Source organism: Dasypus novemcinctus, chromosome 19 (genome assembly GCF_030445035.2).
Source record: "Dasypus novemcinctus isolate mDasNov1 chromosome 19, mDasNov1.1.hap2, whole genome shotgun sequence".
NCBI lineage: Eukaryota > Metazoa > Chordata > Mammalia > Cingulata > Dasypodidae > Dasypus > Dasypus novemcinctus.
This window is the reverse complement of record NC_080691.1, coordinates 73,940,000-73,965,604: the sequence shown is the minus strand read 5'-3', so window position 1 is coordinate 73,965,604 and position 25,605 is coordinate 73,940,000. Positions and strand designations below refer to the sequence as shown.

Sequence of the window (25,605 nt, the reverse complement as noted above, 5' to 3'; positions counted from 1 at the left end):
TTTCATTTATATAATTTCACTACATTATCTAGAAAAAATACAAGTAATAACAGTAAAAAATAAGACCACCAATATTCTCTCTTCTGTTTCCATGTTAATTCTAATTGAACCTGCATATCCACACTAATAAAATTAGTGCTCTTAAAGTTTAGTAACTTTTAAACTGAATAACTTTATAAAAAGAAAAATGAAAAATATTGGTTGCTTTTGTAAGCATGCAGCTAAATCATGGCTTAGTCCTGCTAGTAGCCAGCCTCCTAACTTGCCTCCAGAGAGCTATTTTGAAATGTGCCTTTGTAAATGTTTCATAAATGTTTTTACTGAAACATTGATAAAATAGTAAACTGAAGAATGCAACATTTCTAACAATTTTGTTTTACTTAAGTATATTCTCCCTAAATCTATACAAATGTACTGATCAAATGAGCTAATGTTGCATCTATTAATTATTTAAAATGAAAAAGAAAAATTATGTTTGCATTCAACTGAATTGAGTCATTATATTGACAAGTTTGATTTTTTAATGATGATTGTATGTTGTAAAATGTTTAAAGATAGTTTCCAAAATAGATTTTTTTTTATTATTAAGGAAAATAGGTGGAGCATGGTTCTATAAAGAAAATTTTCTCAGCTTTCCTTAGGGCCAAGTTGAGAAAAACTTGTGCTTCAAAGGGAAAGGGCACAAAGCTTCCAAAGAAAACATTAGGTTTGCCCAATCATCTGTTAAATTCCATGTTCATGTAGTTGCCTCTCAAGGACTCTTAGTGGACCACTCTTGCTTCAAGGCCATCTTAACTTCCCCCAACCCCACCCCAGAGGAAAATTCTATGTGTTTGCCCTTTGTGGGTTTACTGTTTCTTTTCCATTCTATGCCCCTTTATGAGGTCCTCAAATACTCCCAACCTGAATCTTTCTCCTTCTCTGACCCTACCATTTCAGCATTCCAGTTTCTGCAGCTATCATTGTTAAATCTCTCTTCCCTTGGGATTCTAAATACTCCCTGCCCCTCCAGCTATTTGTGAATGAAAAGGGAGGGAATGCATGTGAGGTATTAACCCAAAGACATGCTGATCATTATGACCCCCATAGGCCATTACAGCCAGAACTCTGGTCTTCCTGCCTGCCTATGCTCGGTTATTGCCACTGGCCTTTAACCCAGTCTCTGAAGTAACTCTAGCTTCAGCTCTCACAATTCTTGTGCCTTATGTTGTGTAGATTCTGCTAAGCAGCCACCTTAGCCAGCATTTCTCTGCAATCTGCCTGACACACCTATAAGCTTCCCTGTTAAGCAACCCTGATATTTCAATCAAGCAAGTTAAAACTCTCAACCCTGCCACTCTCCTCCCTGACTCACCTGCCAAAGATGATGCTTAGCTCCATAACTGTGTCACTGTTCTCAACTCAGTACTCAGTCCAAGACCAGACCTCAGTAGAACCCCCCTGAAAGACCCTGACTAAATTGGGTTCACAGATAGTTCCTGCTATCATGATGAAAAAGGACATCTAGTTTCAGGGTATGAAATAACAACCCCTTCTGAAATTGTTGAACACTCAGCAGTTATGCTGGTCTACTGCTTAGCAAATGTAAAGCAGTTACCATGTATGCTGACATTCCCTATGCCTTTGAAGTAGCCCATGATTTTGACATGCTCAGGAAGCACCGAGTTTTCCTTAAGTCCACTGGCCAGCACATCAGAAACAAGCTTTAGATAAGTGAATTTCTCCAAAGTCTCTTGCTCCCCAAGGCAGTAGCAGTAGAGAAAACTGCAGGACATAACAGAGCTGATTCAGAAGAAAACCAAGGAAAAGTGCTAGCAGACATTGCATCTTGTCATGGTGCAGGTATGGAACTCCTAGTGAGCAACTGGAACCTACCAAGCCATCTACTTCCCTCCCTGCACCGTGCCAATGGTCCCCCAATGGCTATCCCTTAAATGACTTTGCACAAGCTCAGTAGACTATGCTCATCCAAGAAATCAAAGATCTGGAGGGTCAAGGAGGACATAAAAATCCCCAGACTGGACTTTGAGTCAGCCCCAATGGTCTATGAATCCTTCCAGATGTCCTCACTCATCCAATGATGATACACTTTCACTCTCAAGCCCATTGGGCCCCCTACTAAGCTTGAAAATCTTTAAAGAAAGTATTGGTGGGGAAATTTTAAATCTGCAGCTCAAGAAACATCTGCAAGCTATAGCTTCTGTCCTCAATACAACCCAACTCAACCCTTTCAGGCTGCCCCAAGGGCCTTTTGTGATCTGGTAGATGAACTTCATCCAATTCCCTATCTAGGATATATGCATTGCCTCATCATGATATGACTATTCTCTCAGTGGGCAGAGGCTTTTCCTGTAAGACAAGGAACTGGCACATCCATAGCCAAAATTTTGTTGGGAATTTCCTTGAGAAATCCATAGTGACTATGGCATCTACTTTACAGGGAAGCCCTCATTAATTTCTAACAACTTCATCTATCCTACAGTGCCTCCACTGTGCTTATCACTTCCATTTACAAGGGCTATTTAAATGCACCAATGGCCTAATCAAACCACAGCTAGGGAAACTTATTAAGCAATTTTCCCTCCCCTGGCTTAAAGTTCGACCCTAGTTCTCAGGAACTTATAGGGATGCCCTTTCAGTCCTCTCCAATTTCCCTGTAAAAGATAGCTACTGGAAGATCTATACTGAGACAGTTTAGGATAGGAAACTGAATCATAGCTGGGACCCAGTAGAGAACATGGCTGGGAAACCCTACCCAGAAACCCTGAGGGAAAGCTGCTACTAAGAAAAAGCTCAAAGTAACCCACTGAGATGCTGGCCATGGAGTTCCATTTGCAATTCTCTCTGGCATCATGGGAAGCTCTGAATAACTCTTAACAGGTCCTCATTGGTCCTAAATAACCCCAAACAAAATGCTTCCTCACTGGTGCCCTGTGAGCTAACTGGTGGGGACCAAAAGGCAACCAGTCAGAAAAGCAAAGAGCTGAGCTCCCTCCCCAACATTAGGAAAGAGGTGGAGGAAAGACCAGTCAAGAAAGGCAGGCCCCTGATCCCTGATGCTCTCTCTGTGCTGGAGGAGCCTACATTCACACCTGAGCGTGTAATTCTTTTCTCACATTTTTCTTTTTTTTTTTTTTAATTATTTTTTTATTTTTAAAAATTACATTAAAAAAATATGAGGTCCCATTCAACCCCACCGCCCCCACCCCCTTTCCCCCCCCAGCAACACTCTCCCCCATCATCGCGACACATCCACCGCACCCGGCAAGCACATCTCCGAGCATCACTGCACCCCATAGTCAATGGTCCACACCATAGCCCACACTCCCCGACGCTTCATCCAGTGGGCCCTGGGGGGACGCACAATGTCCCGCAACTGTCCGTGAAGCACCACCCAGGACAACTCCACGTCCCGGAAATGCCTCCACATCTCATCTCCTCCCCCCACTCCCCAAACCCAGCAGCCACCATGGCTACCCCTCCCACACCCATTCCACATTTTCTCTGTGGACATTGGATTGGTTGTGTCCATTGCACATCTATGTCAAGTGGGGGCTTAGATTCCACATGGATACTGGATGCACTCCTCCTGCTTTCAGCTATAGACACTCTACGCTCCATGGTGTGGTGGTTGACCTTCTTCAACTCCATGTTAGCTGAGTGGGGCAAGTCCAATAAGTCAAAGTGTAGGAGCTGAAGTCTGTTGAGGCTCTGGGCCTGGGTGTCATATTATCAGTCCAGAGATTCAAATCCCCTACATATTAAACCTCAGCACCAACTACAATTCCAATAAAGTAGCATGCAAGTCTTGTGAAAAGAGATCCCCTCTGAGTCCAATTCCATCACGCAGAAACACCAGCTCCAAAGAAGGGCCATCTGCCATGGCAGTGAACCCCATCTGCCATGACCATAGAACCCGTGGGTCTCTTTAGCCCTCAAAAGAACCAATACCTGGGGTTGTATCTACTTTATCTGTCTCTTAGACTCTGCTCAGTTGTGCATAAGGGCATTCCTTCTGACAACCTCCAGACTCTTTTTTAGAGACTCATAGCCTTATAATCTCATTTCTCCTTTCCATTTCCCCCTTCCATTAGGTCAAACAGCATTTTGAAGTCATGTTATTATATGTAGACAGGAATATTCTGCTGATCCGTATTTAACCTTTAACTCAAGGTCATTTTCTAGTTGCATCTTCAGCTGGTATGTGGTAGTGATCCCTCGGTGCCAGGGAGGCTCATTCCCAGGTGTCATGTCCCGCGCTGGCGGGAATGCACTGCATCTACATGCTGAGTTTGGCTGTCTCACATTTTTCAATAAACTCTTTTACTGGCCTTACTAAACCGGCATGTTCTTAAATTCTTTTATGTAACAGAACCAAGAACCTAGAGGAATCCCATGTCACCTTACTTCAATACCCTTATTACCCTTGTCACAAACTGCTCAAGTTAGCTCCTTACTGGCTGCCTCCTGCTAAAATTCTTACAAACTCTTTCTGAACTGTTTCAGAATCACACTCTACAGATCTCCCCAATTCTCCACCTCGTGTACAACCAGGAAATTGGGTGTATTGGAAAAGAAATCTTCAAAAATTGAACTTGAGCCCTGATAAAAAGGATACTTTCAAGAACTACTTACCACCCCCTCCGTTGGAAACATTTGAGGGAATGACCCCTGGATTCACCTATTGCTCCTAAAAACACCTCTATCACCAGAGTGGATCACTGAAAGCACTGGAGACCTGAACCTGTGACTCCACAGGGTATAGAAGCAGCAGGCCACTGAGGCATAGAACTCTCCAATCTCTGGATGTGGGTTTAGTACACTTAAAATTCTGTTTCTCTTTTCTTAACTAATGCATAGTTCTCCCCTGAGAACAAAAACACCCTGACTGGTCCCCTGGGGTCCCTCAGTAACTCTTGTCATTGCTGTGGTTAACTCCATTGCCTTCATCTAAATTGTGGCAAATATTTTCTTCCTTAGTCTCACTGTATAAAAATGACCCTACTCCTTTGCACAGTCCCTCATGGAGCAAAGGCTTTCTGTCTCCCCTCAGGTTTCTATGCAATACCATTCTACAACCTATAGTACATCCTTGCTTTCTCATTGACTCATAGCCTGGTGAGCAATGAACAACAGACTCTGTAATAGACTTCAACATCTACCCTTAGAACTTTACCTCTCCCACATGAAATCAAAGGGCTTCTTGCTGGTATAGGGCTCAGACTTGGACTTTTAGTCCCTAAATAAGTTTCAAACACCAAGAACATGTCATCTACAACCTCAGTGCCACCCTTGAAGCCACAGATCAAGAAATAGGGCAAGCCATTAATGGATGAATGGATAAATACAATGTGGTATATACATACAATGGAATACTACTCAGCTATAAGAAGGAATACAGTACAAACACATGGGATAACATGGATGAATCTTAAGGACCTATGTTGAGTGAAGCAAGCCAGGCACTGAAGGACAAATACTACATGATCACTCTGATATGAAATAAGCAAACCAAGCTGTCTCAGAGAGCTAAAGACTAGAAGACAGGCTTAAAGGAATCTGGGGGTGAGGATGGTTGCCAGGTGAGGCTTACATGGGAAGTCTATGACAAGCTGGAGGTAAGTATTTTTACAGGGAAGGGATAAGATGGGGGCATAGGGATAACCTTGGGTGGGGCTTTGTGGGCTTGAGGGGGGCAAGGGTTGGGAGGATGGGTCAGATGACCCAAGGAATTGGGGGGAAGGCTGGGGGGAACCGTTGAATATGGGAGAATGTCAGGTATATGGCTGAAACAATACTGTTGAGAAAACGCTTTAGAAAATATAATAAGGATGGATCATGTATTTAAGGTGCTTAAGAGGGGGGCATCTGGTACAGGGGCAAGCTTCTAGGGAGTATGTGAGTGCTCATCTTGTCATAGTGTGTTATATCATTGGGGAGAGACCTATACAATGAGTGTGATGGTGTACCCACATCCTGGGGAGACCTGATGTTCCCAAAGAGAAGGAATTGTGCCTCTCGAGAGGAGCACTGGCTCCCAATTAGTTAGGGCAGGCTAGTATGTCAAGCCATCAGCATTGCTGCAGTATCTATAAATCTGGTTCCTCAAGTAATGAAGACTGAATGTCAGGGTGTGCCCTTAGGGGAGGAGAGAGGTATAACACGGATGGAAGCAGGAAACTGGGGGGCAAGTGCTCCACAAGATCATGCAATGATGGACATGTCAACTTATGTCTAAAGTTTATGAAAGTCTATAAACTAAAATATAAACTATAATGTAAAACATAAGGAAAGTAAAAATTTAGAAATGTGCATGGTCTAAAATATAAACAATAATGTAAACCAAAATGGAACCATGTTTGGTAACTGTGTTTCAAAATTTGTACATCAGCTGCAGCAACTACAGCACGAAAATGTAAAGAGATCACTGCTGGGGAAAGGGGAAAAAGGCTTGATGCTGGATATCTGGGAGTCCCCTATATTGTGTATGTGAATTACTGTGATCTAAAAATTTTTTGAAGACAAAATTAAAAATTAGAAGGAAAAAAAAAGGAAGGATGTAGACACTGAGGAAGAAATGAAAGTGCCTTGCTACTGCACATACAGAGCAAAACCTATTACAGTGATGAAAGGCAAAACCTTAGAAACAAAGCTTTATAATATATTTCATTTTAATAATACACCAATTTATTTTTACTTTATTTTAGTATTTCTAAATTACTATGTATTCTATTTCTAAAGTTTAAACCCATCACTGTATTTCAATTTCCTATTAATTGAATTTGATAATATATTAGGATTCATTGTTGAAGAAGTGTTGGACCACAGAGAGGTTCAACTATGGCAGGTGAGGAACTCTGGTGTGGGGTGTTATTGATGGGGGCACATGAGTGGGAGGGAGTTCTCCAGGGCATGTATATAGGGAACATAAATATGTTAGGATATATGTTGGGTATTTTTATAGTAGTTATAGTTACAAATGTCAACTAAGGGAGTGCTGAGTTCCCACCCAGGGAAGCTCTGTCACATTCCCCAACAGAACAACAATAATCCCCCAAGTGGATGACAAAGATCAACAAGGAAGGATGGTCCAATAATGAGCCCTTGATACTGATGACTATGCTTAGGAGCCTGTGTGCCTGAAATATGAACTAGGGCTAGAGCTGTAGGATGCCTAAGAGTTACCTCCTGAGAGCCTCCATGTTGCTCAAGTGGCCACTCTCTAAGCCAAATTCAGTATGTAAATGCATTACCTTCTCCCCAGTGTGGGACATGACTCCTGGGGATGAGTCTCCCTGGCACCGAGGGATTACTACCAATCACTAACTGGAAAAGCAACTAGAAAGAGACCTCGAATAAAAGAGTCAACTCAGACCAGCAGACTATCTCAGCCTACATGCTGAATCAAGTGTTAAAAACTGCTCTTTTTCCTTGAATAAAAGGGGTAAATGGCAAAGACAAATTAGTTGATATGGCTAAGGGTCTTCCAAAAAGAGTTGGGAGGAAAACGGACTTGGCCCAGTGGTTAGGGCATCCATCTACCACATGGGAGGTCTGTGGTTCAAACCCCGGGCCTCCTTAACCCGTGTGGAGCTGGCCCATGCGCAGTGCTGATGCGTGCAAGGAGTGCTGCGCCACACAGGGGTGTCCCCCGCGTAGGGGAGCCCCACGTGCAAGGAGTGCACCCGTAAGGAGAGCCGCCCAGCACGAAAGAAAGTGCAGCCTGCCCAGGAATGGCGCCACCCACACTTCCCGTGCCGCTGACCACAACAGAAGCAGACAAAGAAAAAAGACGCAGCAAATAGACACAGAGAACAGACAACTGGGGGGAGAGGGGGGTGGAATTAAATAAATAAATAAATCTTAAAAAAAAAAAGAGTTGGGAGGTCATCAGAGGGATTGCGCTTATGCATACCTCAGCAGGACCCCAAAAAAAGCCAAAGTAGATACAACCCTAGATACTGGTTCTTCTGAAGACTCTGGCGATCCAAAGGTATATAATCATGGCAGATGGATTTGGAGCTCTGTGCCATGTCAGAGGGCCCTACCTTGGAATCTGTGCTCCTGAGTGTGACAGAGCTGGACTCAGATGTGACTTTTCTACACATGCCTCTTCTGTCACTTTTACTGAACCTGTGGTTGGTGCTAGGGATGGTCTATACTCAGGAGACTTGAACCTCTGAAGTGCCCATGTGCCAGCTGGGCCCTGAGCCTCAGCAGAGTGGTGACTCCTACTCTCTGGTTCATTGGTCTTATCCAGGTCAACTAACAGGGAGGTGAAAATGGTCAACCATCACACCAGGGAATCAAGAGTGCCTACAACTATAAGCAGAGGAATTGTATCTATCATTATATGTGGAATCTAAGCCTCTTGATCTAAAGGTAGAGGGGACATCACCATCCCAGCATCCACAGAGTGGAGGAATAAAATATGTACTAGAGTGTACTTACTGATATTCTACTATAAAATTATTGTGATGAGTAATAGAAGAAATTTTAGCATTGAGGTGGAGAAAGTGGCCACAGTAGTTGCTGAGGGCAGGGAGAGGGTAGATGAAATGTGATGTGGGGGCATTTTTTGGGTTGTCCTTAATGATATTGCAGGGTCAGATGCTGGACTTTATATATCCTGCCATAACCCACTGAATGGACTGGGGGAGAGTGCAAACTACAGGGTAAACTATTATCTGTGTAGGGCAGCAGTGCCCCAAAATGGGTTCACTGAGTGCGATGAGTGTGACACAATGATGAGGGAGGTTGTTGGTGTGAGAGGAGTACAGTGGGGGAGTGGGGGTATACAGGAACCTCTTATATTTTTTAGTGTAACTTTTTTATGTGATGTATATATCTTCAAAAAAATGCAATTTACAAAAATGATGTGAGTGGTGGGGAATGGGTTACATGGGAACCTCTTATGTTTTTTGTCCTTTTATGTTTTTTAATGTAACATTCCTTGTGATCTATTAACTTTAATTTAAAAAATAAATAAATAAATCCAACCGCAGGAAAAAAAAAAAAAAGAAATAGGGCAAGACCTGCAAGGACTAATTATCATTCTCAATTTCCTCACAGCAATAACTATGGACAAAGGGTTAGCTTTCAACTACCTTATGGCAGAAGAAGGAGGCATCAGTTCTGTTGCAAGCACATCCTGTTGTATACGGAGCAACAATGCCAGGCAAGTGGAGACCAATATCTGGGGAATCTTCAAACAAGCCAAATGGCTTCACAGTATAAACCTGCAACGAAAAGACAAGGGAAACAATTAAGGGGTTTCTGCCTAACACCTCTTGACTGTATTCCCTAAACTTGGTACTAAAATGCTAGTCATCATCCTTCACCTTGGACCTCTTTTCATCTGCATCATCACCAACTTCATTGGTACCTCAAAGCCACCACTCTTCTCCTGTCCTCTGTACCTTTAAAGTATTAGTTTAAAAGGCCCCAAACTAGTGATACATAATCTTTGGGTAGTCAAAGGACTCCCTCAACCAAAAAGAGGGAATGTGGAATTGGAATAAATGATTTCACTAACCACCTTGTTTTCCTTGAGCTTCCGTTTTATTCAGGGAATGATAAAGAAGAAATGGAGGTTAACTGAACCAGGCTGACAAACCAATAATACTTTTCAGGGCTAGTAAAACCCCTGCCCCAGCCTGGGAGGAAGAACTGTAACAAAGAGTTCAGGCTGAAACCAGCAAAGTCTGCAGATATTCACAGTATGGCCACAACATTACACCAACATCCTGCTTGCTAATTAATGAACAGGGCCTCAAGGATGCCCTGCCCAAACAGTGCACAGACCCCATTGACCACGTTGTTCATAGAGTGCTCATACTAACCATAATTAATGTTCTTTTTATCCATCCCCATTTCCCTCTAACTTTCCTTCATTTCAAGCAGCCATATAAGCTGTTCCTTGAGTTCACCCTTTTGAGCAGAAACCTTTTTTTTGGCGCGCTCCTACATTAATGCAAATTTAGCTCAATAAACATCTCTGCAACTCCTTTTTCAGTGTTTATTTTACATCCAGCATAACATTCCTCACCAGTTATCAGGGGTCTCAACTATACCAGAGCTAGGATAGTCTCACAACCCATGAAAGACCCCAGATACCCTCAAATTTTCAGGGACTAATTACACTGTCAAGTCCCATTTTAAAAAGTGGGACCCACCAGACAGAGTGATTTTCCAGACTGTCCAGTTTGCGTTCCCTGTGACTCAAACTTCCTTGATGATACCTGTATTTATACCCCTCATACTTGTAATATTAATTTTTACTTTGTTAAGTGCATTAGTGGCCTATTACAATAAATACACAGTGTCTCCAAGATTATGATTCCCACTAATATCACCTCTCTTTCTTAACAGGTAGCCATACTGAGGTATCCATGTTTTGTTTTCTCCTTGGTAAAACAGGAGAATTCTGCAGGCCTCCTAATGTGCTCTCTATTTATTCCTCTTCACTCCTTCCTTCTCCCTTTCTCATTATTCATCATCCATATTCTCACTTCTGTCTCTCTACCCTAACAGTGCTTGTCCCTCTTGCCCTCCAAAAGACTACATGGAAAATTAATTCCAAATACATCACCCAAGCCCCTTGCATACTTACACAGATTTCCAGTCCATACAAATATTCACTGAGCTCACGCATTGACAAATCACGACTGCTAGATTTGCAATCATTCTGCTTCCAAACCTTTATCCAACTCATATCTGGCCCAGAGATGTAAAATACTAAGAAATTAAAATCTCTTTCAAGCTGCCACCACCACTGAATCTGGGATACAATATCCCTAATTAAATTGGTGATTCTTCTCATGTTTCAATAATACATAGCACATCTAAGAAACCTATGAACAACTCCATAACCTTACTCTGTGACCAACAAAACAACTCTTTCCCCCACTCCTGTTCTTTAGCAATATCTCATTATCCAAGGTTATTTCCAATTTTCCAATCTAAAGATAATTCCATAAAACCATAACTGTAGCCCAACAAACATGGGTCCTAATCTCTACTACTATGCTCTTCCACTACCCCCAAGCTACAAAACGATCTTCCAGCCTGCCTTGGCCTTCCAAGTTATGTAAATGTTAATCATTCTTCCCCCACCCCAGCCAAAATTACTGACATGCCACAATCATACCTGTAATATTAGTATTTGCAACCCATTTGAAATGTGCTGGAATGGATTCAGGGACCATTGCTCTAACCCAACAATCAAAATCATTGACACCTAACTATGGATAACTACAACTCTAGTATTTCAAATTTCTAAGAGATAACAAATACTAGGCCTGCTTATTCAAGGCCAGATAAGCCTTGCAAAACTAGCTTTTGACAAAAGAGTGGCCCTTGAGTAAGTATTATAAAATCAGAGTGGTGTTTATAATGTTAATATTTGTTATATATAGATTAACACTGGTCAGAAATCCACTCTAGCTAAAAGCAAGGACCATGAAATCATTACCATAGAAAGCATAAACCATGCATTTAGCACAATTCATAGTTTTACCAAAATACTACTAGAAGTTCCTGTCATACCCAGTATTTTTCTCCTGGTTAATACTAAACAATTGGGATGACTTCTACAAGCCAACCTTCAAGAAATCATGCTGTATGTGGTTTCTTCCTTATGGCTATATCATAAAATATCTCCTATGCTGTTTGTATCAACTTACGACCTCCTCCCCAGAAGTATTCTGTTTAGGCCAATCACATTTTCCAATAGTCAAGCTTATAACTGAGGTCAACAGTTTGTAAATAAGGGGTTAATTGTAACAGTTTCTCTGAATTGCTGTTTTGACTCAGTTTTGAGGACGTGGTTAGAGACCTGTCAGATTCCCCTCTGGAGCAGCTAAATATGCCAACATACCAATAATCTTTCTTATCGGGCTCTCATACTCTAGGGCCACCATGTGCCCACCCTAATCTCCTCAGGACCAAGTATCAAATAACTCAGTAAGCCTTATTCCCCAGAATGCAAAGAATAATTTAGAGTAGCTAATACAGAGAGCCCTTAGAACTAGTTAACCCTACCTTGACTGCGATAATTAACTGCTCACCATGGCTCCCACTCGCAGTTATCCTCTTCTTAGCTGCAACTATCTGGATGGCCATCTGGGGCAGCCTCCTCTTATTTGGAGCTATATGTAATAAAAATATCTGCCTTTCACCTTTCCAAGTGTATTTGTGTTGCTATAATCACACCTGATCTTATAACTTTATACACACCTATATGAGTCATGATGCTGTGGGAATGACCATGGGAATCTGAGGCATCCATTAAAGTCAGAGATTTCAATGCCCATCAGAAGAACGATCTTCCAGGATTCCAATGTGATTGGAATCCATGAGTAGATATATCAGTGTGCTCATGTGATTTGTCCACCTCAGTCCAAGAAATGAGTCAACTTTGGGAGGCTGCACTATGCAAAAATGAGCTGAATTTATAAATAACCCTCCTGTACTTTCTGAAGCACCCTAAGACAAGATGAACTGTTTTATCTGCCAACAAGAGAAAAAAGCAGGTGGCTATGGGGCAGACTACCTGGAGAAATTTGCCACATGTTTATGGCAAATCAAACAGATTCCAGTAAACCCTGGAGGTGAAATTGGGTCTTTGCAAAATAGACATTTTCTATGAACTGGGCTTTGCTTACACTGTGCTATAAGCAAATCTCAAAACACTATTTTGTCCTTGGCATTGTTTAGATTGATCACAAAGTGTCCTGATATAGATTACTTTGCATTTATTCTGTTTGGATTTGTGTATTCATGCCTTCCAGCAGACTTGGGAATTTTTCTGCCATTGTGTCTTTAAATATTTTTCCTGGCTATTTATCTCTTTCCTCCTTTTAAGACTCCTATTATTATTTTTTTTTAGATTTCTTTTTTTTTAATTTTTAATTTTCTTCTTCATTTTCTTTTTAATGTTACATTTTTAAAATATAAGGTCCCCATATACCCCCCACTCCCCTCACTCCACTCCTTCCATATCAACAACCTCTTCCATCATCATGGCACATTCCCTGCACCCGGTGAATACATTTTGGAGCACTGCTGAACCACATGGACAGTGGCCTACATTGTAGTCTATACTCTCCTCCAGTCTACCCAGTGGGCCTTAGCAGGACACACAATGTCCAGCATCTGTCCCTGCAGCACCACCCAGGACAACTCCAAGTCCTGAAAATGCCCCCACATCATCTCTTCTTCCCTCTCCCTACTATCAGCAGCTACCAAGTCTACTTTCTCTACATCAGTGCTACAATTTCTTCCATTACTAATCACAAAAATTCCACAGCAGAACACCAGTAAGTCCACTCTATTCCATACTCCCTATTATTTATATATTGGTGCATTTGATCGTGTTCCACAGGTCCCTCAGTCTCTGTTCAGCTTATTTTATTTCATTATTTTTTATTCTGACCCTTAGCTACACAATTTCAATTTTTTGGTATTTCATTCCCATTATTCTTTCTTCATCTCCTCCAATGTGTCTTGAATTTCAATTCAATCTGTTATTCAGTTATTCACTTCACTTATTGAACATTTGAATTTCCAAACTTCCATTTGGCCCTTCTTTGTCATTTTTATCTAAACAATGAAATTTCATTTTTTTTGTATATTTTCCCAATTTCCTTTAGTTTTTTACTTTCTTTTCCTTTAGCTCATTCATTCTATGTATGAAGGGTGTTCTAAGATCGTTGATTAGTAATTCCAGAGACTGTACCTCATCTGTGATATTTTCTATGAAATGAGTTTTCTCCTCTTACAGAGCTATACTTTCCAGTTTCTATATGTTTTGTATTTTTTGTTGAGAACTGAACATTCTGGATATTATGCTGTATTGGTCAAATTGGAAAACTGGTTCTCCCAGTCTTCAGTGTAGGAGCAAGGAGAAAAAAAAGGAGAGAAAGAGAAAGAGAGGTGAGAACAAAAAGAAAAGAAAAAGTACTAAGAATTAGATTCAAAAAACACCCTCAAAAAAGGGGGAATATGAAATGTATTGTCTCTCAAATCTCTTGTGTTCTGTTGAGAAGGTAGAAGCTGTGCTTTCAAGGACAAAACCTGAACCAGCATCTTTACTCATCCTCCAGGAACTGCCTCAATCAAAACCATAAAGCAGAGAAAGGCATAAGCACACCAAAAATAAAGTAAAAGAGAAAGAAGTGCACTCTTTCTTTATGACCATGTAGATGTTAGTGTAAGGCCAGAAGATGCTGCTTCTGAGGGAATTTGATCTTAACATCAGGATTGAGCACTCAGGGATGTGCCAAAATAAGCAACACAATAAGAGAAAGAAAGAACCCAGCAAATGGTAAAGTACACTGGGTTTTTAAGTCCTGGTAGGTGCTTCTGTGAAGCCAGAAGAACCTTCTGCTAATAGGATTGAAGCAAGACTCAGAGTTTATACCATTATATCATACCAGACCAAGAAATACCCATAACAGAAGCAAAAAATACACTAGTTCTTTATGTCCTGGTGGATGCTAGTCAGAGGCTATCAGCACCATTGCCCAGAAGGCCAAAACTGAGCCCAACTTACATGTCCTGGTCCTCATAGATCCACCAAAGTGACCTCAACCCTCTACCCCAACTTTTTGAAGAGGATGTTTCCTCTGCTAGTCCTCTCTTACCTGGCTACTCCTGGAAGATGGAATACCCAGAAGCAGCAACACTTATTTCTGTTGCAGCTGCTGCAGGGCTGGTCACTGGGGCTGGTCACTGGTGCATGCTTTCACTTACAAAAGCTGAACTCTGCAGCACCTTGCTTCATCTGGCCCTCCTAAAGTTGTTCTAAAGGTCCATTTTGGTTCCAGGGTTACCACATAGCTAATCCTAATCTCTTTTTTTCAGCTCTTTCATTTTTCTCATGGAAGGAGCTCTTTGTAAAATTCCTGCTCTGCCATTCTATCAATGGAGAAATAAACTGAGCTGTAAGACAATGAAGACATTTATTGGGGGTCTCAGAATTGCAATTTGGGGAGCACAAATTCAGGCAGCAACCCAAATTTTGTCTTGGCTTGACATTTCCAGGTAAGGGTTTTTAAAGAGAAAGATTACATAACTTGTGTGTGATGCGTTTACTGAATTCTTTATTTTGTGATTTTTCTATGGTACCCAGATATCCTTGGGATTTTGAGGAATATTTTCACTTGAGGTTTTCCATACATTGGCATTTTATGATATCTGCCTGATATTTTATTAAGAGTAATCTCCAGAATGACCTCCAACTCTATCTTAATCTCTTGGCCATAATAACTCTATTTTGTTTTAGTTCTTTCTATCAACCCCTAATTGTAATTAATGTAAATATAAAACAGAGTAATGACTAAAGAACTCATTCATACATGGCATATTCCTCAGCAATATAAACATTTAAATGTTAACCCATATAATATGGATATATATTGTAGACATCATGCGTGTGAAATAAACCAGACCCCAATGTTCCTTATTATGATTTCTTGACATGTTCAAGAACAGAATAATTAACCTGTGGTGAGGGAAATCAGAACAGTGGTTGCTTCAGAGAGGCAGGGAGAAATTAGAGGAGAATGAGGAAACGATTTGGGGTTAAGGAAATGTTCTAGGTTTTGAGTAAGGCGTTGGTTACAGGGGTGTGTGCATTTCCCAAATCTCTTTGAATTGTAATCTTAAAAACCATGCGTGTTGAGTTATATAATCTTCACCTCAATTAAAAACATTTTAGGGAATAAAAATGTTCAGCAGGGACCCTTCTATTATGACACCCAGCACTTTTAATCACCCATTAGATATTAAAAGGAGATGGTAGTGTGCAAAGTGTCAAACACACCTCTGATAGATAAAGTGTAGTGGTATGACCCATCTCCCAACAACAATGGGTCCCAGAGGAAGACAACAATGAAGCCCTCATGTGATATATGCAGGTATGTGAGGATTACACATCAAGGTAACCCAGAGTTCAGCACAGAACACACCATCCTCTTACCTGGTATATACACCTTTAGGAAGCTAGACCTGGAGGATCAGGTTGGAATTTAAATATTCAGAATCTTTGGAACTTGTGGGCACAGGGTATTGGCCCACATCTCTCTCCCTTCACAGAGAGTGATGACTTACCAGCATGGTTTGTCCACACCACCAGTGGAGGGGTTTCATGAACCTAACACATCTGCAATGACTACCCCTCAACTTGGACGCCTGGGGCACTCACATCCTCTGACCGTATCATTTTTTCACTTTTGCTACTTCCTCACTCTCATTCTCACTCTCTCTGACATGGTGGTCCCTAGTGAGACATATGGTAGAGGGGAAGCTACACAGCTAACCTGATCCAGGATAAACTTCCAGTTACTCTTTCTGTCACAGTCACTGAACTGGAAAACTGTCTGCAAGAAATGTATGACACTGGACTTCTTGAATTCATGTTTAGAAGGACTGGTAGCCACCCTGGAGGGCCAAGGACACTAGAGGCAAACAGGTGAAAAATATCAGAAAATATGGCAAAGTACAGTTGCATGGGGCTGAGAGGGCTGGGCCTGGGGACTATCCAGGGAAAGCGCCTGCTCATTCCTATACATGAACAGAAACCCCATCTTCCTCCCAGGGCCTCCCACTAAACCAGGCTCTCCATCCCTTCCTCTACACCCAAGACTATGGTAGAAGACCACGGATATTCCTGGTTTTCCAGTGACACCTGCCTGGGACACAGATGCCCTTGCCATATCTCCTACAATCTCCTCTCCCCACCTATGCAGCAGCTGGCCCTACCCAAGGATTCCATCCTGCCTACCCATAGCTTACCCAACTCTAATCCAGGTTGCCCATAGGGTGCAAAGGGAAAGCACTGAGGCAAAATTAGGATGGCAAGACTGGACTCAAAGTTCAGAGCCAAAAATGGCCAGGCAGGGGAAAGGTGGAAGGTAAACAAGGAAGCCAGTTAGGTATAGGGTGGGGACATGAGCATAGGGGTTCACAGGAGGCTGTGTACTCAGCATCTGAGCAAACTGGGCCTTCCTCTATGTGTCCTTCATCCTTCCAACCATAATGTACAGAATTTGTTCAAGAAGCCAGTCAGAGGACCCTCTGAGAAGTGTAGGCAGAAGGAGGAAGAAAGTATCCAGGCAGATATAAACAAATGTGGTAAACATTGAGAAAAACATTCTGCAGAAAGGAGAAGAGTCCACTTCACAGGACGAGCTTTTTGTAGAACTTACATGGGGTGGATTGTCAGTAGCTGGAGAATGAATAGTGGACTTCCAACTCTCATAAATGCAACAAGAGCTGAAGTGCAGAGTCACCTCAATATAAGGCACATAGGTCAGGTGTCCATGGTTGAAGTGCCCACACCAGCAGCTAACATGAAATTGTTATCAGGAAGGATAAACTTTGTCTGCTAAAGTATGACCTCATGCCAAAATTGCAGGTGATTTTATAAAGAAGTGTTGGCTTTATTGGTTCCCAGCTATGCAATAACACATCTGAGAAGTAAAAAATGAAATCTGTTCAGAGACAACTAGTACCAGTCTCCATGAATGGCATGATTCCTTGTGCTAGGACAAGGGATCCCCTCACTAATGTGTCCAGCAAAGCACCCACCTAGCCTGAGAAGAGGGCATGGATCCCCTTTGTCCCATGGCTCTGTTTGCATGGTCTGTTCTGTCCTGGTCCCTCCATTCTAGTTCTTGGGTCTTCAGGGAGCATGGGCAGAGGATCTGCTCAAGACCATGCAAGCACCATTCCTGACTTCCCCTTCATTTCCCATGCCTCTGATTCCCAGGTGACATGTTTATGCATTGGAAGATTGAAGCTCGCCCAGCCACTGTAACTTTTAAATTGCTTAAATCACTGCCTTTATGTCAAAAGCATTTGTATGTGTTTTGAAAAATGGACTATACAGTCTATGCTTGGCTAATACTATATATCAGGAGCCCAATAATGAGCAAGTTTTTTTCTATTATTTTATTGTTAATATCTTCAAGGTGACAACAGTTCTTATTTCCATGTATGACATAAAGCAAGCACAGCCCCAAACATCAAACTAAATAAAAAAGAAACATGATGCATGGAAGAGTTTGACCTCAAGGATCAAAAATCCCTGTTTCTCCTCCTCATCTCCCTGACTCGATATCGTCACAGTTGACAGTATTTGGAGTGGGAGACTATTCAATGGACCAAGATTTTGAAAGAAATAAAAACTTTTTAGAAGAATTTCAGAGGAATCCGAAAACAAAGGGCTGAGAAAAAAGAGGATAGGTCTAGGAGCAAATGTATATGATGAGGGGGTGTGAACAATGGAGGCAGACCCAGGACCTCATGGATATTTGGTGAGGTCTGAGAGGCCCCAAGGGGACAAGGTGCCCACAAGGCCTGGTGGGTTTTTTTTGCCAGTCAGTACTCACCACCCTTCTTCTGTTTTGGCCCCTAACTTCCTGGCAATCTTGCAGGGCTCCTTGACCTAGCTGGAGTCCAAGTTTTAGCAGAGTGTGCCCTCACACATCAGGAGTCCCACCTGCACTTCTGACTGGGATGGGATGCTGCCCCAGGGTGAGAACAAATACTGGAGGTGTCTGTGTGGGTTGGAGGTGTGTGTGGGGGGCATGGGTCAGCTCCACTAGACCATAGTAGGGGAGCTGGAAGCATCCCAAAAGCCCATCCATTCTCCTAGGGGCTGTACCTCTCAGTAGTCCCAGGAATCCTCCTGTGAGAAGGGGGCCTGAAGGATGGAGTGGGTTTTCTTTGGTTGATTTTTCTCTCAGGAGCTCCCCTGCATGCTCAGGCCCAACACCCAGCCCAGTGGGCAGTAATTCCAGCCACCTTCTGCTGAGACTGAAGTCTTAGGTCCATGCCCCAGACTCTGAACCTGTCTCCCACACCCCCATCCATGCAGCACTGGGAACTGATAGGAGTCAGAAATCGTCCTGAGAAAAGGCGAAGTCTGAAGAGACCTTCAGGACTGTGGCTTTTTTCACAAGTGACAAGAGAACAGGAGAATGAAGGACTTGAGCTAAGGTGGGGATAGGGAAGGGTCCTTTTGGGCGAAGAAGGGGTTGACTATAGCTTATTGAGGTGGATCGGGAAGCTTTGTCCTCCAGTGGTGAGGCAGGCAAAGGACAGACTCACCAGGCTTGGTTGAACATGGGGTACTGGGCATGATGACCAAGAGAGGCCTGTCTCCTAGCTGGGCCCAAACTGAGCTAAGGTGCCCCATTTCCTTGTAATCACCATTTCCTCTTCCTACCTCTAGGTGACACAGGAGCCTCTGGTTTCTGTTTGGTTAGTTGGACTCCCATCCTCAGCCTGAACTCACTTGTTCTACCTCCATGTTGTTCTTTAGGACTCACAGCCACAGGCTCAAACCCCAGGCCTGGACCTGAAACTGAGGACCCAGAAAAGGTCAGCCATGTCCTGGCCTCTGTCAAGTGTATCACTCCTGCATTTTGCCTTCATTTCTGGGGTCCATCCTTGTTGTAACCTTTCAGGTCCCCATCCACTGAGGCTGCTCCCCTCAATGACCAAAGCAAGAAGCCCATGCTGGTGCTGCCCTAATGTGAACTTGCTTGAAGCAGGGGGCCACAGCCACACTGGGTCAGACTCCTTTGCCCACTTTGATCCCCAGCCCTATGACATTCTGTGGATTGGGTTGAGGTCACCCCTACCACATGCCAGTTTTGGCCCAGGAACCACATTCTACCACTTTGTGCATCATGTGTTGGGATCCAAATGTCACCTGGGATTCCTTGAGCCTTGGCAGGTAGGGGGTAGTCTGGAATGTGGGGCAAGGGAGGTCTGGGTGTGAGATGTGGGAGCAGTAAGAAACCTAGGGGATGGCACCAAAAGAAGGGTGCATCGTGTTCTGAGACCTCGGTGCTGGGCTGTGGGTGTCATCTCCAACTCCCCTGTCTCCAGTCTGAGAATAGAGCAGTGACATCCACTGCAGTCTGCGAATTTGATACAGATTACGCAGAGATCTTGAAGAAGCCATGGAAGTTCATCCTCAAGCTTAGAGTAAGTGAAATGACTGAAATCTTGGGCTTCAGCCGTTACTCCAGGTACTACAATGAGAAGTCAGACCATGAGCAAGAAAGGCCCAAAGAAAAGGGGAAAGAAGAAAAATTCAGGAGAAAGTGAAATATCTTGATGAGGATGAGAAGAGGAAGTGAAAGGTGGAGAACAGCAGCCAGGTGTATTGGTCCTGACAGGGAGGAGCTCAAGTATGTGCCTGCTCTTCCCCACCCTAGGAAATTGAGTGGAGTAAACCAGAAACATTGACTGTTTCAGGTCTTGGCTTATTACTTTTTTTTTTCTAGGACAACCCCTTAGGGGACTTGTAAGAATGGAAAATCAGGAGTGACCAAAGTCTCTGGAAGAAGATTTTTTATCTCAGCTTTATTTTTTCCTTAGAAACAAGGTGAATATGCTTAAATTCCTGGTTGTTTCCAATCTGGGATGAGAATCTAGCTGCTCCAATGCTCTCATTACCTTGACTGTCTTACAGGGAAATAAGAAAAGGAGACTGACTCAGAAAGAGGCCACCTAGTTTGATCCTGGAAAGAAGGCAGAGGCTAATCAGAGCAGCTGGACTCAAACAGGCTAGTGTTAAGATTTCACACAGAAGTTCCTAGAGCATCTAATCTTGTTATTTTAACATGAGATTTGACATAATGCACTTTAGCTTTTAGGAAGAAGCAAGGGAATAAAGAAAACAGGCATTTTATTTTCTCTTCTACGGCCTCAACAAGTGTCTCCCTGCGTAACAGGATCCTGTTATCACCCTTTTTCTTTTTAACAAATGACAAGCTAGGAATATTCATATATTTTTCAAGACTTGTTAAACAAAAAGGAAGACTATACAACAGAGGTTCACTGTATATAGTCAACAAAGTCTACCTTATTTTTGATCAGGCCTTTAGAGAAAAAAAAAAATTGCCCTCCCCTTGTCTAGAAATTTAGATTTATCTGCCTTTACCACCCAAAATTCATCAGCTTTAGAAGACTGTTCCCAGGTTAATCTGACTCTTAAGAGATAGACTTGAGAATCAGACTGCAGGTGATACCCTTTGTGAAAAACCTTAGTATGACTTACGCTCAGGTCATTACTGCCTTTTATCAAGTCCACTTAAAGGCCCAAAAGATAGTTCTGAACTTACTGGGAGATCCATTGGTAATGAAGGAAATTGGATATTCTTCTCCATAGAAAGAGGCAGATGTGTTTAAATTCATTGTTGTTACTAGTGCGGGATAAGTGCAGTTGCTTTCATGATCACTGGAAGAGATCACCATTTTCAAGGGATGATCTTTGGCTAGAATTCTCAACTAACAAACCTTTGTTTTTGGTCCCCCAACCCCTTTACATGACACACACAATTCACAGCAATTACAACATAAGTGGGGACATTTGTACTTACAATGAAGGGTGCCTCTTTCCAGTGACACAAACTTCGTTTATCATATATCTCATATGCCATATGATTGCAGAGAAGCTGAGGCAGTAGGGCACATGTATGACATCAGAGACATGTTGGCAGTTCTGGAATTGTTTCTTCAGACATTTATAACACACATGAGCCACCCTGGATTCCCCAAAGGAAAGCTTTGGAATGCTCTTGTGACTGATTCTTAGTGTGTAGTGTTTTCCTGCCTGACTTTCAAATAGTCAGACAGACAAGGCCAATGACAAGTTTGTCTTTGATAAGTCTAAATTTGGGTTTAAGCATCTCAAATTAACAGGAGATGGGGAGGTGCTATTTTATGACAGTAAGTTGAGACAGGAGTGTTTTTCTGTCACTGAGTCCCTCCATCCTATGAGAGTCATTGTCACGGTAAATAAGAAGGACTTGTATGGTTATTTCTAGGTATACTGGGGACTGGATAACACTGGTTACAATATAGTAATTAGATTAATATGTATGCAAAATTAACACAATTGCTCATAATTGTTAGCCTAACCAATTTGGTCACAAGTTTGAGGGGATATACCCAATGCACCCTCCAATATACCTGAGGAACTGAGGATCATATCATGCTTTCTTGGGTGTACTCTGGTCACCTCAGCTATATTCAGTGTTCCTTTACTCTGTGCTTCCTCCCTCATACTAGAGGGCTTTCTTGTTATACACTGAGGCTAACCTTCTAGGAATTCTTTGTTCCATAGTTCCCTGTGGAATTTCCCAGAAACCTGCTGGCTGTCTTTCACTCAAGACTGTCATTCTAGGTGGTGGACTTGGCCCAGTGGTCTACCACATGGGAGGTCCGCAGTTCGAACCCTGGGCCTCCTTGACCCGTGTGGGGCTGGCCCATGCACAGTGCTGATGTGCGCAAGGAGTGCTGTGCCACACAGGGGTGTCCCTGCACAGGGGAGCCCCACGCACAAGGAGTGCACCCCATAAGGAGAGCCTTCCAGTGCAAAAGAAAGTGCAGCCTACCCAGGAATGGTGCCGCGCACACGGAGAGCTGACACAACAAGATGACGCAACAAAAAGAGACACAGATTCCCATGCCGCTGATAATAACAGAAGCGGACAAAGACAACACAGCAAATAGATACAGAGAACAGACGGCTGGAGTGGGGGGGAAGGGGAGAGAAATAAATAAATCTTAAAAAAAAAAAAAAAGACTCATTCTGCAGGGACCTGTCTTGTGAGCACTGTGTGTATGTCCAGACATGTAGCTAACTGAAGGCTTCACAAGTACCTGTGTAGTTTGTATTTTTATCCCCATTTTATAGATAAGCACCTGAGATCCAACCAGAAGTTTAAGAACTTGCTCAAGAAAAAAAGTATTTGGTGCAGCCAGGATCAAACTCTATGCCCAAATTCATTGTTCTCTCCTTCATACTGTGTCAGAACTTAACTAAGTCCAACTGCAAAATATGTTGAAAGCAACTGGTAAATGATATGCCATATTGTGGTTTTATGGGATACCAGGGCATTTTCAGGTATTTTTGTGACTGATGCTATGGGTGCGTTTTCCTTCAGCTGAACTTCATGGGTGCAGAGGCCGAATCTCATTTATGCTTTAATGCCAGGTCTTGCTTGAGCATAAAATATGAAACATCAAACTGATAAATCAGTGCTGTGAAACTGGAGGTCCCAGGTCCCTAATGAAAAGATATCTAAATTATTTTACACTATTTATTTTTTACTTTCATTTTTAATTGTCAGGTTAAAATGAGATCTATTTTACAACCATTCAGCATCTCCTAAAGGAATTCCTTTTCCAGTTCTAGATGTAAATGTCTAGTTTTTACAAAGACCTTATATGTGGGGATATATGGGATTCTTTCTGGGGTATCCCACTCCCAATCTGTGAAACAGATGCTTCATTTCTACCCAGAATTTTATCATCCATTTTATCATTTGAATTCCAGGTAACCCCAATCCAACAGGGGACCAGCACTATTCAGTCATCTTAGTGTTTTTTCTCTTATGACATGGAGATTATATGCAACTACACTGGAAATTTTGTGATTTTGGAAAACTAAATATTTTCTACTTAATGTATCATGTTTGAGAATTACTGCATTAAAAGATGCCAATCTGATATTTATCCATGTCATGTGGCTTAACTGTGTATGTTATTCAGTACATTCTTAGTCTTGAAAATTTATGAGATAGGACTGCTTAAGCTTTGTTATAATGTTGTCTTTAGATGTGTTAGCATGAGGCTATCATATTGGTGAAAGAACATTGTTGTTTGTTTATTTGGTTTGGTTTGTTTCTAGAAGATACAGTGATATTGTAGCCACAGAAGTTAAAACATTTAATAGGTAATAAAGAATGCCATTCATAATATTGCCAAATACAGATGTACAAAAACTCATCCAAATAAACTTTAAAAATGCAAATAATTTTTATGAAAAAATGTACAAATTTACTGACAAACATGTTTTGAATAAATAGGACATTTTCTGTATTGGACTACTGTGTATCAGTTAACTATCGACACATAACAAGCAACCTTGAAAACTTTGTGGGTTAAATAATGAGGGTTCATGTTTGAGTTGGTTGACATTTTAGGAGAACTCAGCTGTATGGCTGTGGTCTTGGATAGGTTCCCTCTTGTGCCTGCAGTCAACTGTGTCTTAGCTGGGTGATTGTTCTGTGGTTCACTAGCTGTTGGCTGGGGAGCATAGGCTGTCTTGCATGTGTTTGACCAGGCTTGTTCTTGTGAACTTCTCATTTATAGGAGAATGGCCCCACAGATCCAGGCTGCCTTGGTTTATCTAATGCCTTCAAGCAGCTTTGAAATATTTCACCCACCTTTATAGTTTTTCTCAGTCCACTGTTTAGCTCAGTATGGGCTCCCTGATGTTGCTCACAGTAGAAATGATACTGTATTCTAGAGTATAGAGAAAGGCATTATGCTTCTTTCTATTGTTCTGTTATCTTAAAGAAAATCTTGACTTTCCTATTTTATTTATTATAGGTATGGCCTGGAAGGTATTGTTGACTCCAGAGGCATCACATGACAGACTGATAGTGGGTAGGAGAGATGAAGCATGTTCTCAGAAGAACCAGACATGGTAACAGTGAGTGCCAGGCAGAACCTACACCCACAGCTCTTCTACAGGACTGTATCCACCCCATCATGTGTCATGGCCTCTCTGATCTGGTTAGATTCTATGGCACACTGCCAGCAGTGACACTACGGGAAAGTGATAGGATAAGGACCCCAAATCGCATGCCTAATTCACTGAGGCTTTTTAAAAAATTTTCTCTCTCTTCCCCTTGTTGTTTTTGTACTTGTTGTCTGCTTTCTATGTCCATTCACTGTGTGTTCTTTCCATCTCTCCTCTGCATCTCCCCCTCATTGCATCATCTTTCTTCACCAGCGATCTGAGGCACAGACCATGAGCTCTCTATGGCATGGGCCAGCTTGCCTTCACCAGGAGGCCCCAGGAATCAAACCCAGGGCCTTCCATGTGGTAGATGGGAGCCCAATCTCTTGAGCCACATCTGCTTCCCTCATTGTGGCATTTTACAAGGACAAAATTAAAAACACCCATGTAGGCATTCTCCATCATGACTCATAGTTCTCACGTGGCAAGTGTGTACTAAGAAAAGTGACTATAAAAGAAGACAAATGTTTAATGTAATTTAGTTTTAATATAATTTATACTTCAGTGAGGGTCTCCTTATTTTAGGGTAAGTCTTTTTCTCTTAGTATCAAAACATCTACCTTTAGGCAAATATTTCAAATTCTACTCTGTGGAAATATCAGAAAGGAGAGGATGAAAGCTCATACTTCAGTCTTAATGACAAGAAACCAATTATTCATCTTCTTCCTTTTATGTCTGAGTTCCTCCCAGGTGAGTGACAATGGCTGGAGAAGGGAAGGGACCAGGTGAAATCCTCCTTTTCCTCCTATACATTGGGTCCATTAGACTCACAAAGAAATTACAGATCTTGACCAACTCTTAACTGGAAATGTTTCCATGCAAGTTCACACCAAGGATCATTTATAGAAATGTTCTTGAAGTTTTAAAAAAATTACTTGTAAAATCCAAGAACCAGGGTGAACATTTCCATCTCAACTTCAGCCTTGTCTTTTTCATCTCATTTGACAGGAATCTGGGATTCTTGCAGTTTTCTGAGTGGTATTTTGAACTTA

The 25,605-nt window shown here is 42.1% G+C and overlaps 1 protein-coding gene across 2 annotated transcripts in view; it reads right to left on the bottom strand.

Moving 5' to 3' along the window:
- LOC101426402 (zinc finger protein 596-like) overlaps window positions 1-25,605 on the bottom strand; it is a 192,454-nt gene that overhangs the window by 81,934 nt on the left and 84,915 nt on the right. For both annotated transcript variants that reach the window (XM_058281945.2, XM_071209961.1), the window contains exon 3: window positions 9,108-9,239. The gene's annotated coding sequence lies outside the window, so the exon portion shown is untranslated. The remainder of the gene's footprint in view (window positions 1-9,107; window positions 9,240-25,605) is intronic.